Genomic DNA, 19,154 nt, shown 5'->3' with positions numbered 1-19,154 from the left:
GGAAGGTGCAGGCGGCTCGGCGCGTCCAGAGGTAGGACCGCAGGGCGCTGGAGGCTGCAGGCGGCTGGAGACTGCCAGCAGTGGGACTGCCGGCCGTGGGACCGCTGGCGATGGTTACAGCTCTTCCGCTCCTCCGACTCTTCCTTCTGCTCCCGCCACAGCTCTCCTGCTCCCCTGACAGCCTCACACACCAACATTTATGGGGTTGGTTGAGCCCCGCCCCTACACAGGTGGCCAATTGGATCTAAATTAACCCTAGTGGATATACGCGCGCCCCACCAATTGGATGTCTCCACCCAGCCTGCCCCGCCCGTCATCCAGAGTCCACAAGCAAGTTCCTCTGGGAGGGGCAGGACTTTACAGCATCCAGGGCTGGAACATTTGCCCTGACCAAGGTGTTTTGTGCATTTCCATAGGGAACCTCTTATGGGGTGGCTCCAGTGTCCCCAGTCTGGAGCTCTTGCATTTCAGTATTCAAGGGAGGGAATTCAGATAACCCAAGTTCATTTTCTGGTTAGATTGATGGGCATGGATCCCCTATCTGCTGATGCTGTGGTGAGGTCTCCAGACTCTGAAGTTAGGGCGAGTGTCAGGCGTTCACTCAGAACAGAATAGAATTTGTGTCCACTAGGGCTGCAGAATGTGTGCATGTTCTCCTGGGGAGCATTTCAAGAGCAGAAACACCAAAGTAGGGTTAGGATTAGGGCCTACCGGAATGGCAGTTCTGATCTGCTGGCTCTTGGGCCAGCTATTCTGGTGGCTGATTGGAGGGCAGGACTTAGGTTGTGTCAGACTCCGCATTAGTGTCCAGGATGGAGAACGAACATGGGGCGGCATCGGGAGCCATGAACTTTTGCCATAACTGAGGGGTTTTGTGCAGCTTCATAGGGCACGATTTCTTTCTTGAGGGCACAGAGAGTCCTGTGGGATGGCTCTGGAGTCCACAATCTGGATTCCTTGCATTCCTTAATTCAAGGAATAGAATTCTGTAAGCCTAAGCTCAGCTTATATTTAAGGTATAGGGCATGGATATCCTATCTGCAGATGCTGAGGCGAGTTCTCCAGTTTCTGAAGTTAGGGCAAGTGTCAGCATTTGCACAGAACAGACTAGAATTTGTGTCCACTAAGGCTGAAGAATTTGTGCGTGTCCTCCTGGGGCCATGGAGGAATCTCCAGCTCGGGGATTTGTGCAGCTCCAAATAGTATGATTTCATTCTTGGTGAGAGGTGGGGTCCTGTTTTATGGCTCAGACATCCTCCTTGTGGAGGGATTCAAGTGGAGGACTCTGTGTTTGGATGCCTGAAATCCCAATCTAGGGTTAGGATTTGGGCCAAGAGGCATAGCAGTTCCCATCTGATGCCTCTGGTGCCAGCTTTCCCGGTGGCAGGTTGGAGGACAGTACTCAGGTTGTGTCAGACAGGGTGGAGAACGAAAGTGGGGGGCTTTGGGAGCCTTGCACCTTTGCCCTGATTTAGGCAGCTTTATCGGACATGGTTTACCTTTGGAGGGATCCAAATGGCAAGGTTTCCTTCTGTAGGACAGGGGTGATAGCTTTGATGCCCCAAGGGTCCCCCATACAAAAAGATCCCAGAGCAGGGCTCTCCATATGGATGTCTGGACACCTCACATCGTGTTCCCATTGGTGCCTGGGAACAAGGCAGATTCTATCTGCTAGTTCTGGTGCGAGGTATACAGGAGGCTGAATGGAAATGGAGTCTCATGTTGATGGGTCATAATGCGGGTTTGTGTCCAGGGAGACCTTGGAATGTGGCCATGGTTCAGGGACCATGCAGGATTCTCTAGTCCTGACGATTGGACACAGCACCAAAGAGCAAGGTTCTCTTCTGGGACCAGGACGTGTTCTGTTCTGGGCCTCCAGGAACACCATATGTTGGTTTTCGAGACCAGGTCCCTGAGGACAGATGCCTTCAAACCTAAGCTAGGCTTCAGATTAGGGCATAGGGGCATGCCAGGTTCAATCTTCTATCTCTGGGTCCACGATCTGGGTGTCTACCTGGATGTTGATGCCTAGGATGTGTAAGACTGTGCATTTGTGTTCAGGTCGCCCTATGACATTGGAGTGGCCTCAGGACACTTGCAGATGTCTCCTAATCCATAGAGTTTGGACAACTGTAAAGGACACAGTTTCCTTTGGGCAGGCAGGCACAGTCCTGCACTGTAACTCCAGAGGCCCCAGCCTCGAGGGTGTGGGTCAGGGCTCTGGGGACAGAAGTCTGAAAATGCAATCTTGGGTTAGGGTTAGGGTAAAGGTCGAGGGTATGGCAGGGAAGAAATGCAGACCCTGAGGGAAGCTCCTCAAGATCTGTAGTTAGGGCGAGTGTGAGGTGGTAGCTCAGGCTTTTGCTCTGGATTTTGTGTCTAGGCTGGCCCCGGAATATATGTGTGGCCTCATGGGGCCAGGGAAGATTCTGCCTCTCTGGGGATTTTCCAGGCTCCCAATATTTTGGTGTCATTCGGGGGAGGGGAGGAGTTGTGTTTTCTGTCTCAGGGGTCCCCCAAAAAGAGGGACTCCAGAGCAAGGCTTTGGATACTGGCACCCGGAAAACCTCAACTTGTGTCAGGATTTGGGCCTAGGGCCATGGAAAGCCCTATATGTGGGCTTTTGGTCCAACTCCTGAGAGGCTTTATTTGGAAACAGTGCCCAGGCTGAGGGTCACAATGCGTGTTTGTTCCCTAGGCTGCCCTCAGGAGTGGGCATGGCCTCCTAGTCCACGAAGGTCTCTTCTCTAAGGGTTTGACACCTGTCCCAGCAGCAAGGTTTCCTGCCATGGGCAAGGAGGAGCTCTGTTTTGTGCATCAGTTTCTTCCATATGCAGGGTTTTCAGCTAAGGTCTGGGGACAGATGCCTGAAAACCCAGGTTGGTTAGAGATTACAGCCTAGGGCCAGGGCAGTTCTGATCTGCTGGATATGGAGCCAGCTGTCTGGTGACTTTCGGGAGGTCTGGGCTTAGGCTGTGTCGGACAGAGCATTAGTGCACAGGGAGGCCTATGCAATTGGAGTGTGGTCGAATGCGGTGCAGGTGGATCCTCATTTAGGGTTTTTTGGTAGCACCAAAGGTCACTTTTTCTTTCTGCTTGGCAGGCAGAGTGCTGTGTGGTGGCTTCAGAATTCCCAGTCTGGGTGGCTTGTGGGCCAGAAGTGTGAGGAGGGAAGTCTGAGAACACAAGCTAGGGTTAAGTTTAAGGCCTAGAGCAGGACTGGTCCATTCTGAAGAGACTGACTGAGATCTCCAGCATCGGAAGTAAGGGCGAGTGTCAGACGTGCGCTCAGGCTGGATTTTGTGTCTGTAATGGCCGCCTAGTGGAGGAGCGGCCTCATGAGAACGTGGGGGTTTTCCCACTCTGGGTAATGAGGTGATCCAAATGGTAAGGTTTCCTTCTGTAGGACAAGGGGTGACAGCTTTGATGTCCCAAGGGTCCTCCATACAGAAAGATCCCAGAACTCAGGGTCCATGCAGGATTCTCCAGCCCTAAAGACTGGGCACAACTCCAAAAAGCAAGGTTCCCTTCTGGGGACAGTTGTTCTGTTCTGGACCTCCAGGTACCCCATACATTGGTTTTCGAGACCAGGACTCTGGGGACAGTTGCTGGCAAATCTAAGTTAGGGTTCAGATTAGGACTGAGGAGCATGTCAGGGTCAATCTTCTTCAATCTTCTTCTTGAAGGACATGGTCCTTGGGGTCTGCATGGAGGTGGATGCCCAGGTTGTGTCAGACTGTGCACTTTTGTTCAGGGCAGACTAGGAAATTGGGGTAGCCTTGGAGGCCTTGCAGGTGTCTCCTAATCCGGAGGATTTGGCAACTGTAAAGGGCACAGTTTCCTTTGGGTGAGCAGGCACAGTCCTTCAGTGTGGCTCTGGAGGACCCAGCCTTGAGTTCGTGTGGGATAGGGCTCTGGAGACAATATTCTGAAAACACAAACTCGGGTTAGGGTTAGGGACGAGGGGATGACAGGCCTGAACAGCAGACAATGAGGGAAGCTCCTCGGGATCTGAAATTAGGGCGAGTGTGAGGCTGTAGCTCAGGCTTTTGCCTCTGAATTTTGTGTATATGATGGCCCTGGAATGTAGGGGTGGCCTCATAGGCCATGGGAGATTCTACCTTTCTGGGGATTTTGCCTGGCTCCCAATAGTTTGGTGTCATTCAAGGAAAAGGGAGGATTTGTGTTTTTTGTCTCAGGGGTGTCCCAAAAAAGAGGGATTCCAGAACAGAGCTCTGGGTATTGGCGCCTGGAAAAACCCACCTTGGGTCAGGATTTGGATCTAGGGGCATGGCAAGCCTGATATGGGGCCTTTTGGTCCAACTCCCAAGTGGCTTTATTTGGATATGGGTCTCAGGCTGAGGGTCACGATGCGTGTTTGTTCACTAGGCTACCCTCAGGAGTGGGTGTAGCTTCCAGGGCCAGGCAGAACTCTCCTCTTCTGAGGGTTTGAACACCCTTCCCAACAACAAGGTTTCCTATCATCAGTAAGGAGGAGTTCTGTTTTGTGCATCAGGTTTCCCAATAGGCAGGAATTTGATTTAAGGTCTAGGGACAGATCCTGAATACCCAGTTTGTTTAGAGATGTGGCTTCAGGCCATGGCAGGTCCCATCTGCATGATATGCAGTTAGGTATATGCGTTGCTGACAGGAAGTTGGGGCTTGGGCTCTGTTAGACAGAGCATTAGTGCACAGGGCTGCCTATGCAATTGGAGTGCTGTTGAGGGCCATGCACGTTGTTTCTCATCTGGGGTTTCTGGGCCAACCTATAGGGCACTACTTCTTTCTGGTGGGCAGTCAGAATGCTGCCTTGTAGCTCCAGAATTCCCAATCTAGAGGGCTTGTGGTCCTGGAGTGTGAGGACGGAAGGCTGAAAACACAAGCTAGGGTTAGGTTCAGGCCCAGGGGCATAGCAGTTCCAGTGTACAGTGGCTGATTCTAGATCTCCTGCACCTGAGTATGCGTGAGTGTCAGATGTTTGCTCATGCTGAAATTTCCGTCTATGATGGCCGACTAATGGAGTGGTGGCCTCATGAGGCAATGGAGGTTTATCCATGCCGTGGCTTGTGAGCTGCTCCAAACAGCAATGTTTCCTTCTGCGGGACAGGGGAGTCAGGTGTGATGGCTCCAGCAGTAGCAGTAGCAGAGGTCTACACATGGATGTCTGGAAAGCCCACCTCAAGTTTTCATTGCAACCTAGCGAGATGGCAGGTTCTATCTGGTTGCTCTGAGGCGAAGTGCCAAGGGGGCTGAATTGATGTGGAGTCTCATGCTGATGGGTCACAATGCTTGTTTGTGTCCAGGGAGACCTTGGAATGTGGGGGTGGCTCAGGAGCAATGAAGGATTCTCCTACCCTGAGGGTTGGAAACAGCTCCCAAGAGCAAGGTTTCCTTCTGAGGACAGGAGGTGTTCTGTTTGTGGCTCAGGGACCACATATTGCACCATATGTTGGTATTCCAGAACAGAACTCTGAGGACAGATCCCTGAAAACATAAGCTAGGATTCTGATTAGGTTTTGAGGGCATGTCAGTTTCAGTCTTCTGTCTTTAGGGCCATTTACCTGGCTGTCTGACAGGAGGTAGGTGCTCAGGGTGTGTCAGACTGCACATTTTTATCCTGAGCAGGTTATGAATTTGGAGTTCACTCAGGGGCCTTGCATATTTCTCCTAATCTGAAGGGTTTTGGAAACTGGGAAGTGCAGAGTTTCCTTCAGGAGGGTGGGCACATTCCTGTGGTGTGTCTCCAGTGGCCCCTCCTGGAGGGCATGTAGCTAGCCCTTTGGGGACAGAAGTCTGCAAACACATACTCGGGGAGCGATGTAATGGCAGACCCGATCTGCAGACGATGAGGGCAGCTCCTCGGGATCTGAAATTAGGTGAGTGGGAGGCAGTAGCTCAGGCTTTTTTCTCTGAATGGTGTGTCTAGCATGGCCGTGGACTGTAGGGGTGGCCTCATGGGGCCATGATAGTTTCTCCCTCTCTGTGGATTCTGCCCAGATCCCAATATTTTGATGTCATTCTGGGGGAATGAAAGAGTCCTGTTTCCGTCGCAGAGGTCCCCTAACAACAGGGATTTCAGAGACGAACTCTGGGTCCGGGCGCCGGGAAAACCCCACTGAGGGTTTAGATTTGGGCCTGGGGAATGACAGGCCCAATATGCGGGATTCTGGTCCAGCTTCAGAGGGGGCTTGTTTGAAAACGGGCTCAGACTGAGAGTTACAATACTTGTTTGTGCCCAGCGTTCCCTCTTGAGTGACCGTGTCCTCATGGGCCATGCAGTTGGAGCCAACTCTGAGGGCATAACACCCCTCCCAACAGCAAGGTTTCCTGCCTTGGGGAAGGAGGAGAACTCTTTTGTGCATCAGTTTCCCACAGAGGTGGGGATTTGCGATGAGGTCTGGGGACAGATGCCTGGATACCCAGGTTGGGTAGAGATGCCAGACTCAGGCCATGGCACATCTGATGTGCTGGATATGAGAACTGCTCTCTGGGTGGCTGGCCAGATGTCTGATCCAGGCTGTGTCAGACAGAGCACTAGTGCACAGGGCAGCCTAGGAAATTGGGTTGCAGTCGAGGGCAGTGCACATTGATCCTAGTGGGGTTTCTGGGCAGACCCATAGGGCACTTCTTTCCAGTGGGCAGGCAGAGTGCTACGTGGTGGCTCCAGAATTAAAAATCTGGAGTGCTTTTGAGCCAGGAGTGAGAGGACAGAAGTTTGAAAAAACAAGGTAGGGTTAGGTTTCGGGCCAAGGGCATGGCAGGTCCACTCTGCAGAGGCTGAATCAAGATCTCCAGCATCTGAAGTAAGGGCGAGCATCAGACATTGGCTCAGGTGGGGTTTGTATACATCATGGCCCCTTAATGGAGGGGTGGCCTCATGATGCCATGGAGGTTTTCCCACTCTGGGGTTTAGTGCTGCTCCAACAAGCACATTTTTCTTCTTTGGGACAGGGGAACTTCTGTTTGGTGGCTCAAGGCTGCCCCATACTGAAAGATTCTGGAACATGGCTCTACAGGAGTATACCTGGCAACACCCCGTCTTGTACGAATTACAGTGTAAGAACATGAGCGTTTCGGTCTGCTGGCTCTAGGGGGAGGTACCCAAGAGACTCAGTTGAAATTGAGTCTCATGTGATGGGTCACAATGTAACTTTGAATATGGGGATTCCTTGAAATGCAGTGTTGGCTCAGTAGCAATGCAGGATAATCCTACACTGAGGCTTTGACACAGATTAAAAAAAACAGGTTCCCTTCTTGGGACAGTAGGTGTTCTGTTTTGGGCCTCTGGAAACCCCCATATATTGATATCCGAGACCATGTTTCTGGGGACAGATGCCTGAAAACCTAATCTAGAGCTCAGATTAGGGACTAGGGGCATGTCAGGGTCAATGTTTTGTTTCTAGGACCATCTACATTTGTGTATGACAGGAGGTATTTGCTCACAGTATCAGACTGTACATTTTTGTCCAGGGAAACCTGCGAAATGGGGTGTCATTGGGAGCCTTTTTTTGTTTCCTCTAAACTGGAGGTTTTGGGCAACTGTAAAGGGCAGTTTCCTTTGTGAGGGCAGGCACAATCCTGAGGTTTGGCTCCTGCGCCCCATCCTGAGGGGGTGTGGGCAAAGACTCTGGGAACAGAAGTCTGAAAAAACGCTGTCCAGGGGCACCTGGGTGGCTCAGTGGGTTAAAGCCTCTGGCTTTGGCTCAGATCATGATCCCGGGGTCCTGGGATCAAGCCCCACATCAGACTCTCTGCTCAGTGGGTAGCCTGCTTCCCTCTCCCTCTCTGCCTGCCTCTCTGCCTACTTGTGATCCCTGTCTGTCATATAAATAAATAAAATCTTTAAAAAAATTCGCTGTCAGTTTAGGGTTAGGATCGAGAGTATGGGCGGCTGGATCTGCAGTCCCTGACCAGCTCCTCGGGATCTGAACTTAGTGTGAGTGTGAGGCAGGAGCTCAGGCTTATGTCTCTGGATTGTGTTGTAAGGGCCTGTTTGGCCAGAGGGAACCATTTTGTTGCAGTGATCTTAGATTGACCCTATGCAGTGAAATTAGATTGACCCTGCCCCTCCCAGAGAAACTTAATTGCAAAGCATAGATACAAGGGCAGGTCAGGCCAGATGAAGACATCCAATCAGTTGGGTGCACATATATTTATTGAGGTGAGTTTAAATTCCATTGGCCACCTGTGTGTGGGTGGGGCTCAACCACCCCTATAAAGGTTAGTCTGCGAGGCTGAGGTTGGGGAGGAGTAGGAGAGCCGTCGGAGGAGTAGGAACACTGTCGGAGGAGAATGAGAGTGGTCGGAGGAGTAGGAGAGCTGTCATAGAAGAAGGAGAGCCAGAGAAGAAAAAGGAGAGCTAGAGAAGAAGGAAAGCCATGGTTGGAGGAGAAGGAGAGCCGTCAGAGGAGTAGGAGAGTCATCAGAGCCGGGAGAGCTATCAGAGCTGTCAGAGCTGTCAGAGCTCTTGTCAGAGCTGTAAGAGTCATGAGAGCCACCAGCGGCCCTGCGGCCCCGAGTCATGGCCTTGTCGAGTGACCTTGCGGGAGCAGTGTCATTCCGTGGAGCAGCTTCATTAGGGGAGCCACTTCCTCGACATGAGGCCTCCTTGGTGAGGGCCTAGTCAGGAGCAGCATCGTCTGGGGAGAGGCTCGTCCATAGTGGCCATGTTGGGAGCGGCCTTGCCGGGGTCATTGTCATCACCTTTTCGTAAGAGACAGCCCTGACTGGTTCATTTGATTCTTGATGCTTGGTGTGAAATAAAGCTTTGCGACCTTCGCTTTGTATAAGTCTCGTTCCTTTGATCATGGACCCTAACACTGGGGGCTTGTCCAGGATCAAATGACGAGAACTGAGCCAACATCGGAATTTTAGGGAAAAGTTTCCAGAGGTATTGGGATCTTGGGTATTGGGATATTGGGTATTGGGATACTATCTGTCTGTCTGGTTGGAGCTCCAGGGTATAGCCCACCAGGGAGAAGCTGGACGCAACGATGCTCCAGAGGGCTGGAGTGGATGCAGGGATGCCCCATCCCTCTGCTGGTAGATCGACAGTGGGTTCGATTCCCCCTGGGTGGATGGGGGGTTCGAGTCCCCCTGGGCAGACAGGAGGTTTGAGTCCCCCTAGACGGTTGGGGGGTTCGAGTCCCCCTAGACTATTGAGGGGTTTGAGTCCCCCTAGGCGGTTGGGCGATAAAAAAGCCCCCACCAGTGGCAGGTTCTGGGTAGGAATCGTGGGGGGTCTACAGTTCTCTTTGTCTGGTTCTTTTGTTGTCTGTTGTGTGGTTTTTGTGTTTGCAGGGGACCAAGAAAGTCCCCACCAGCAGCAGGCTCTGGATGGGGATCACTGGATCTGCAGTGGTCTTTGCCTTGTTTTTTTTTGTTTTGTTTTGTTTTTTGTTGTTGTTGTTGTTGTCTGTTGTGCTGTTTGTTGTATTTGGAGAAATGGGACAAAGGGGAGTAAGGGGCCTGTGACATCCCTAGGTCTTGTTCTTGAACATTTCAAGGATTTTCGAGGTGAAGCCACTCAGTCAGGTGACAAGGTTTACCCGGGAAAACTAAAAACACTCTGCCAATTAGAGTGGCCCACTTTCTCCACAGGGTGGCCACAGGAAGGAACGTTTGGCTTGACTCAAATCTATGCTACCCTGAGTGAGGTCTCTGACCTACATTGAGACCAAATACCGTACATTGTGGTTTGGTGGTATCTGATAGAAGAGCCACTGTCATGGCTCAAGTCCCACCTTCCCCCTGCTAACTAAACCATTTCTCTCCCTCTAAGGCAGGTCAGAGCACCAAAACCAGAACAGATAGATGAGGGGGAACCAGGGAAGAAGACCGTTCTACCTCCATTGGATATGGAGGATGTGGAAACCCCCCCATTTCTTCTCTAAATCTGACGCTTGGTCCCGAAATGCCTTTAGCAGTCCACCTTATGCACGGTTAGGGTCCACTTATGGGACCACCAAGCAGAGAGACCATCCTGATTCTTCCCCTTTCCTCTATCCCCCTCAGCCTCCCTTTACCTCACCAGTACTGCCTGCGTCAATGCTGCCTCTTCGTGAGGTTGCTCTACCAGACAGGAGAGTGCGGCCCTACATAAGCTATATCCCTTTCTCTTCTTCTGAAATCTAAAACTGGAAGACCCAACACAAATCCTTTTCTGACCACCCTCAGGATTTAATTAGCCTCTCAGAGACTGTCTTTCTTACTCATCAACCTACCTGGGTGGATATTCAATGGTTCCTTATGGCTCTCTTTAACGGGGAAGAGCGGGATCGCATCATGTGAGAAACCCATAAGGTGATATGCGAGAGACTTGGCTGGGACCTCGATCCCCGCCAAATGGACTACTGCCAGAGCGAATCCCACGACTGGGATCCAAACTCAGATGAAGGTAAGGAGAGCTTACGTTTCTACCATCAGGATCTACTGGGAGGCCTCTGTGCAGCTTCAAGGAGACCCACAATTTATCTAAAATTAGTACGGTGACTCAAGGTAAGAATGAGTCTCCAGGAGATTTCCTAGAAAGGCTAATTGAAGCCTATAAAATGTATAGCCCAATCGATCCTGAGGCACCCGAAAATCAGAGGGCAGTGAATCTTCCTTTTGCCAGTCAGTCAGCCTCAGATATAAGGAGGAAATTTAAGAAAATTGAGGGATTTTAAGGGAAGAATCTGACTGAGTTAGTGGGAATAGCAGAAAAGGTGTTTAACAACAGGGATGCACAAGAGGATGAAAAACAGACAAAAAAAACTGGTTAAGGTTTTGGCATGACATGAGGCGGGGAGGAGACGGGTAGGGGATAGTAAATGGAAGGAAAAGCCTAAGCACAGAGAAGGCAAGTGGGAAGACTTAGATTCAGATCAGTGCGCTTACTGTAAGGAAAAAGGAAATTGGGCCAGGAAGTGCCCTAAAAGGAAGACAGCAATGCTTGCCACCAGAGACTGAAGGGGCCATTGTTAGGAGCCCCTCCTCGAACCTCTGGTAAAAATTGAAGTGGAGTGGAAATCAGTTGATTTTTTGGTGGACACAGGAGCCCAATTTTTATCATTACTTAAACCTTTGGGAAAACTACATGGAGAGGAAGTTTGGGTACAAGGAGCAAATGTCACGGAAAGACATAAATTGACAACAGAAAGGACTTTGAATTTGGCCTCAGGAGTAGTTAAACATCGATTTTTGGTCCTCCCTAATGCCCCATATAACTTGATGGGAAGAGATCTCCTCTACAAGTTAAGAGCTGGCATTCAGTTCTCAGAAGGAGGCATGACTGTAACCTTGAGAAAACCAACTGTACAAGTGATTATGGCAGCAGTAGATGAATACCTCCTTTACGAGCCAGTCTCAAAACCAGAGGAAACAAAGGCGGGGTGGAAGCCTTCTCCAAATCCTACAGGACGAGTTTCCCCAGGTCTGGGCAGAAGGGAAGCCCCCTGGCTTGGACAAGGAAAAACCTCCAGTGGTGGTACAATTAAAGGCGACAGCTACGGCTATTTGCATTTGGCAGTACCCCCTTCCCCGTGAAGCAAAGGAAAGGATCAGAAAACACATTAACCACCTCCGAGAGAGATAGGATCCTAGTTCCTTGCAAATCTCCATGGGACACACCTATGCTGCCCATTGAAAACGCCGAAACTGGGGAGTACCAACCAGTCCAGGACTTGCTGGAAGTTAATAAACGGTTTGAAGATATCCACCCAATGGTACCTAACCCCTATACCCTACTCTCCCTTCTGGGCACACAAAGAACTGTGTATGCATTCTTAGATCACAAGGATATATTTTTTCTATATCTTTAGCAAAGGAATCTCAACCCCTTTTTGCTTTTGAGTGGTCCGACCCACAGAAAGTGTTTTAAGGCCAGTTCTCCTGGACAAGACTTCCCCAAGGGTTCAAGAATTTGCCCACTATCTTCAGCGAGGCCTTACATGAGGATTTGCATGAGTACTGAAGCTCCAGCCCAGGAGTCACTCTGTTACAGTACGTTGATGACTTGCTAGTAGCTGCTGAGAACTATGAGTCACGTTTGCAGGGGATGAGAGCTCTCTTCCAGACTCTGCAGGAAAAAGGGTATTGGGTGTCAGTGAAGAAAGCACAGCTCTGTCAGAGCCATGCCACTTATCTGGGCTTTGTTCTCCATGAGGGAGTGCATGCACTGTCTGAGTCCAGGAAACAGATGATCACCCAATACCCCCGCCCCACCATGTCCCAACAAGTGAAGGAGTTTCTTGGGATGGTGGGCTACTGTAGGCTGTGGATACTGCGGTTTGTAGAGATTGTCTGACCTCTCTATTAACTGGCAAAAGGAGGGCTCACTATGATAGAGTGGACAGTTGAGGCAGAAGGAGCATTTTGGAATTACAGACAGCCTTGCTGAGTGCCCCAGCATTGCCCATCCCAGATGTTACCAAGCCCTTCCAATTATATGTGGATGAAAAATCAGGGATGGCCAAAGGAGTTTCAACTCAGTCTCTGGGGCCTTGGCGAAGGCCAGTAGCCTATCTTAGCAAGAAACTAGATCCAGTAACAGCTGTATTTCCCCCTTGCCTCCGCATAACTGCTGCAACAGCCCTCCTGGTCAAGGATGCAAGTTAATTGACTTTGGGTCAAAATCTCATCATAACCACCACCCATGCTATTGAGGGCCTTCTCTGGACTCCACCAGACCAATGGAAGATGAACGCACGAGTGACGGGATATCAGGCCCTTCACCTCAATGAACCAAGAGTGACCTTCCAGCACCCAGCGGTGCCAAATTCAGCCACATTGCTGCCAGAGGAGCTAGCTGACCATCCATTTGACTGTGGGGAGGTCCTAACCCATGTTACAAGATAAAGGCTGGATCTTGGAGACATTCCCCTCCCCGATGCCATGATGACTCTGTTCACAGATGGGAGTAGCAACATGGTCAATGAAAAGAGGTATGCAGGGGCTATGGTGGTTTCTCCTGAGCAGAAACTCTGGACAGCATCCCTGCCACATGGAACTTCGGCACTAAAAGCAGAACTGATTGCTCTCACTAAGGCTCTCCTCAAGGCTATTTGGGACCCAAAAAATGCAGCTGTTATGTATTGCCCAAGACACCGAAAGGGGACTGATCTGATTTCGAAAGGAAACCACTTAGCAGATCAAGCCACAAAGCAAGAAGCCCCATAAACAGTGCAAGAACTGGTTACACTCCTGGAACCACCCCTACCAGAAAAAAAAAAAAAAGAACTATTCAGAAGAAAATTTAAAGTATTTACAGAAATGAGTTAAATTGGACTATGAAGGGGATTGGGCTAAGCCTGAAGCAGGAAAAATAATTCTTCCTCAAAAACTAGGTAAGAAGTTAGAAGACCAGATACATCAGGGTACTCGTCTGGGGATACACAAACTCAAGCACCTTATAGGCAAGCAATTTCAGGTTTCTAAATTAGTGCATATGGTTGAGGATGTAGTTGATAAATGTGCTCAATGCCAGGCAGTTAATGTGGGAAGAACTAAAATGGGAAGAGGGAAAACAGAAAGAGGTAAGGAACCAGTAATTTATTGGGAAATAGATTTTACAGAAATGAAATCCAGAAAATATGGGCACAAATATATGTTAGTTTTTGTAGATACCTTTTTAGGCTTGGTAGAGACTTTTTCCACCAAACATGAGACGGCAAGAGTGGTGGCCAAAAAGCTACTAGAAGAAATAATGCCTAGGTTTGGGCTGCCTCTCGCGATTGGGTCAGACAATGGTACTGCATTTGTCGGTTCAGTCTTACAGGCACTGGCCAAGGCTGTGAGCACTAATTGGAAACTACATTTTTCCTATCAGCCCCAGAGTTCCAGGCAAGTAGAGAGAATGAACCGGACTCTTAAAGAGACCTTGACAAAACTAATTCTGGAGACTGGCGGTGGATGGGTGGATCTACTTTCCTTGCTCCTATTTTTACCTGTTTATGTAAAGTATAGGTGGGAAATTAGATGAACAGAATTAGGAAAAATGGAAAAGGTTATACAAAGCATTGAATGGCTAACTTATCAATCGACTGTGTACTACTGTTACTTTTATGGCCCCTGTAATATAAACGCCCTAATGTCATTTATACCAAAGAAAATTAGAGCTATAAAATGTTAGTATTACATGCTCAATATAACATAGAAATGGCTGAAAAATCAAGGACTTGACTAATCTCCAAAGAAAAGGGGGGAATGTAAGGGCCTGGTTGGTCAGAGGGAGCCATTTTGTTGTAGTGAACTTAGATTGACCCTATGCAGTGAACTTAGATTTACACTGCCCCTCCCTGAGGAACTTATTTGCAAAGCATAGATAAAAGGGCGAGTCAGGCCAGGTGAAGACATCCAATCAGAGGGGCGTGCATATATTTATTGAGGTGAGTTTAAGTCCTATTGGTCACCTGTGTGTGGGCGGGGCACAACCACCCCTATAAAGGTAAGTCTGCGAGGGTGAGGCTGGAGAGGAGTAAGAGAGTCATCGGAAAAGTAGGAGAGCCATCAGAGGAGTATAAGAGTCGTCAGAGGAGTAGGAGAGTCGTCTGAGGAGTAGGAGAGTCGTCAGAGCCTAGAGAGCTTTCAGAGCTCTTGTAAAAGCCGTCAGAGCCGTCAGAGCCATCAGAGCTCTTCTAAGAGCTGTAAGAGCCGTCAGAGCTGTAAGAGCTGTCAGAGCTGACAGAGCTCTTGTCAGAGCTGTCAGAGCTGACAGAGCTCTTGTCAGAGCTGTCAGAGCCATCAGAGCTGTGAGAGCCGTCAGCGGCCCTTTCGCCAGTGGCCCCACCACCCCGAACCTCGGGCTCAGGGAGTGGTCTCGCCAGAGCAGCCCCTCTCCAGAGAGCAACAGTGACTGGGGAGCAGCCTCGTCCAGAGCGGCCACATTGGGAGAGGCCTTGCCGGGGTCATCGTTATCACATTTTCGTAAGAGACAGCACTGACTGGTCAGTTTGAGTCTTGATGCTTGGTACAAAATAAAGCTTTGCTTGACCTTCGCTTTGTATCAGTCTTGTTCCTTTGATCATGGACCCCACCACTGGGTCTGGGTGCTGCCTCACCCAAACAAGGCTTAGGATTTGGGCCTAGGGGCATGACAAGGCCCGCTCTGTTGGCTCCTGCTACAACCACCTCAGGGGCTTCTTTGAAAGGAGTCTCAGGCTGAGGGTCACAATGCCTGTTTGTGCCCAGCTGCCCCTTCAGAGTTGGAGTGGCCTCATGAGCCATGCAGCTGTCTCCCACTCTGAGGATTGGACAACTATCTCAACATCCAGTTTTCCTGCCATGGTGAAGGAGACATACTTTTTTGTGCTTCAGGTTCTGCCATGGGCAGGAATTTGAACTATGTTCTGGGGATAGGTACCTGAATACCCAGGTTGGTTGAGATGACGGCCTCGGGCAAAGGCAGGTCTCACCTGCAGGATATGGGGATCGCTATCTGGGTGGCTGACAGGAGGTCGGGGCTTGGGCTGTGTCACACAGATCACTAGTGCACAGGGCGTCCTATGATATACGGTGCTGTTGAGAGCCATGCAGGTAGATCCTCATGTGGGGTTTCTGGGCCGACCCATAGGGCACTTCTTTCTGGTGGGCAGTCAGAAGGCTGTGTTGTGGTTGCAGAATTCCCAATATGAAGGGCTTGCAGATGAGGAGTGTGAGGATGGAAGTGTGAAAACACCAGCTTTAGGTGAATTTCAGGGCCGAGCGAATGGCAGTTCCAATGTGCAGTGGCTTTTTCAATATCTCCAGAACCTGAGTATGGGCAAGGGTCAGATGTCTGCTCAAGCTGGAATTTGTATCCATGATGGCCAAGGAATAGTGGGGTCGCCTCCAGAAGCCTTGGAGGCTTTCCCAAGCTGGAGCTTTGGAGCTGCTCCAAACAGCAAGGTGTCCCTCTGCAAGACAAGAGAAGTCCAGTTAGAGGGCTCCAGGGTCCCCAATATGAACATATTCAATAGCAGAGCTCTCTGAATGGAGGACTGGAAAGCCATCCTTGCATTACCATTGCAGCTGAGGAACAGGGAAGGCTTTATTCACTTGCTCTGGGGACTATGTTCCAAGTGATCTGAGTTGATGGATGTTCTTATTCTGACAGGTCACAATGCTGCTTGGTGTCCAGAGAGACTTTAGAATGTGGTGGTGGCTCTGGGGCCATGCAGGATTCTCCTACATTCAGGGTTGGATGCAGTTCCCAAGAGCCAGATATCCTACTCGGAACAGGAGATGTTTTGTTGTATGGCTCAGGGACCACATGTTGGACCACATTTTGGTTTTCCAGAACAGGTCTCTGGGGACACAGGCTTCAAAACCTTGCCAAGGATCCAGTGAGGTCCTAGGGGCATGTCAGGTTCAATCTTCGGAGTCAGGGACATGTACCTGCCTGCCTTTCTGGAAGTCTGTGCTGAGGATGTGTCAAACAGCGCATTTTTTTTTCCAGAGCGACCTACGAAATTGGTGTGGGCTCAGGGGCTTTGGAGGTTTCTCCTTATATGGAGGGTTGGGCAACTGAGACGGGCAGATTTTCCTCGGGAGAGCAGGCCCAGTGATGCGGTGTGGTTCTGGAGGCCCCATCCTGGAAGGCATGTGAGTCAGGACTTTGGGACCAAAGACTTCAGACCCAAACTCTGGTAATGGTTAGGGGCGAGGTGATGGCAGGCCATATCTGCAGGGCCATATCTGCAGACCCTGAGGTCAGCTCCTCGGGATTTGAAATTCGGGCAGCTGGGAGTCAGTAGCATAGACTTTTCTATTGGGCTTGTGTGTCTAGGATGGCCACGGAATGGACGGTGGCCTCATGGGTCCATGGCAGATGCTTCCAATCTGGGGATTCTGGTCTGCTCCCCAAAGTTTGGTGTCTATCTGGGGGAAGGTTTGAGTGCTGTTTTCCGTCTGAGTAGTCCTGCACAAACAGGGATTCCAGAGACAGGTTCTGGGTCTGGGCGCCTGGATAACCCCAACAAGGATTAGGATTTGGGCTATGGGCATGAGAAGCCCACTCAGTGGCCTCCTAGTCATGCTCCTGAGGGGGCTTGTTTGAAAGGGGTCTTAAGCTGAGGGTCACAATGCCTGTTTGTGCCCAGCTGCCCCTCCTGAGTGGGTGTGGTCTCATGCACCATGCAGCTGGCTCCCACCCTGAGGGTTGGACAACCATCTCAACTTCCAGTTTTCCTGCATGGGGAAGGAGGCGAACTCTTATTTGCTTTAGGTTCCCCCCGGGCATGAATTTGAGTTATGTTCTGGGGAAAGGACCTGAATGCCCAGGTTGGTTGTGATGACAGCCTCAGTCCAAAGCAGTTCCCACCTGCAGGATATGGGGCCCGCTATCTGGGTGGCTGACAGGAGGTCGAGGCTCGAGCTGTGTCACACAGATCATTAGTGCACAGGGCGGTCCATAATATTCGGGTGCCGATGAGGGCCGTGCAGGTGGATCCTCACCTGGGGTTTCAGGGAAAACCCATAGGGAACTTTCTCTTTTTGGTGGGAAGGCAGAAGGCTGCGTTCTGGCTCCAGAATTCCCAATATGGAGGACTAGCAGGCGAGGAGTGTGAGGACCAAAGTCTGAAAACACTAGCTCCGATTAAGTTTAGTGCCAAACGCATGGCAGTTCCAACGAGCAGTGGCTGTTTCAAGATCTCCAGCACCTGAGAAAGGGCGAGTGTCAGATGTCTGCTCACACTGGAGTTTGTAAGCATGATCCAACAAATGGCGGGGTGGCCTCAAGAATCCTTGGAGTCTTTCCCAAGCTGGAGCTTGTGAGCTGCTCCAAACAGCAAGGTGCACTTCTGCGGGACGAGGAAGTCCGGTTAGAGGGCTCCAGGTTCACCCATATGGAATGATTCAACAGCAGTGTTCTCTGAATGGATGCCTGAAGAGTCCTACTCGCGTTACCATTGCAGCCGAGGAGCAGGGCAGGCTTGATCCAAAGGCTCTGGTTTGAAGTTCCAAGTGATTTAGGTAGACAGAGTTTCTCAGCCTGATGGGTCACAATGCTGCTTAGTATCCAGGGAGACCTTAGAATGTGGCGGTGGCTCTGGAGCCATTCAGGATTCTCCTACACTGAAGGTTGGACCGAGTTCCCAAGAGCCAAGTTTCTTTCTCGGTAAAGGAGGGGTTCTGCTGTATGGATCAGGGACCACAAGTTGGATCATACGTTTTTTTAAAACAGGCTTCCAGGGACTCAGGCCTGAACACCTAAGCTAAGGATCCAGTGAGGTCCTAGGGGCACGTCAGGTTCAATCTTCAGACTCAGGGACATTGACCTGCGTGTCTTCCTGGAGGTATGTGCTGAGGATGTTTCAGACTGCACATTTTTTTTCCAGAGCGGCCTACGAAATTGGTGTGGGCTCAGGGTCTTGCAGGTTTCTCCTTATCTGGAGGGTTTGGGCAACTGAGACGGGCAGATTTTCCTTGCGAGAGCAGGCCCAGTGATGCAGTGTGATTCTGGATGCTATCCTGTAGGCATGTGGGTCAGGGCTTCAGGATGGAAGTCTTCAGAACCAAACTCGGGTAAGGGTTAGGGGCGAGGTGATGGCAGGCCTCATCTGCAGACCCTGAGGTCAGCTCCTCGGGATTTGAAATTCGTGCAGCTGGGAGGCAGTAGCACAGGCTTTTCTGTCTGGATTGTGTGTCTAGGATGGCCACAGAACGGATGGGTGGCCTCATGGTTCCGTGGGAGAGCTTTCCTGTCTGGGGATTCTACCCGTCTCCCAAGTGTTTGGTGTCTTTCTGGGGGTAAGGACGATTGCTGTTTTCCACCTCAGGAGTTCTAGCAAAACAGGGATTCCAGAGATGGGTTCTGGGTCTGGGCACCTGGATAAACACAGCAAGGATTAGGATTTGGGATATGGGCATAAGAAGCCCACTCTGTGGGCTTCTAGTCATGTTCCCGAGGGAGCTTTTTTGAAAGAGGTCTCATGCTGAGGGTCACAATGCCTGTTTCTGCCCAGCTGCCCCTCCTGAGTGGGTGTGGTCTCTTGCACCATGCAGCTGGCTCCCACTCTGAGGGTTGGACAACCATCTCAACATCCAGTTTTCCTGCTTGGGGAAGGAGGCATATTCTTTTGTGCTTTAGGTTCCCTCCTGGACAGGAATTTGAGCTACGTTCTGGGGACACAACCTTAATACCCAGCTTTGTTGAGATGACAGCCTTGGTCCAAAGCAGTTCCCACTTGCAGGAT

This window comes from Neovison vison, chromosome 1 (assembly GCF_020171115.1).
Source record: "Neovison vison isolate M4711 chromosome 1, ASM_NN_V1, whole genome shotgun sequence".
NCBI classification, from domain to species: domain Eukaryota; kingdom Metazoa; phylum Chordata; class Mammalia; order Carnivora; family Mustelidae; genus Neogale; species Neogale vison.
This window is presented reverse-complemented; position numbering follows the sequence as displayed.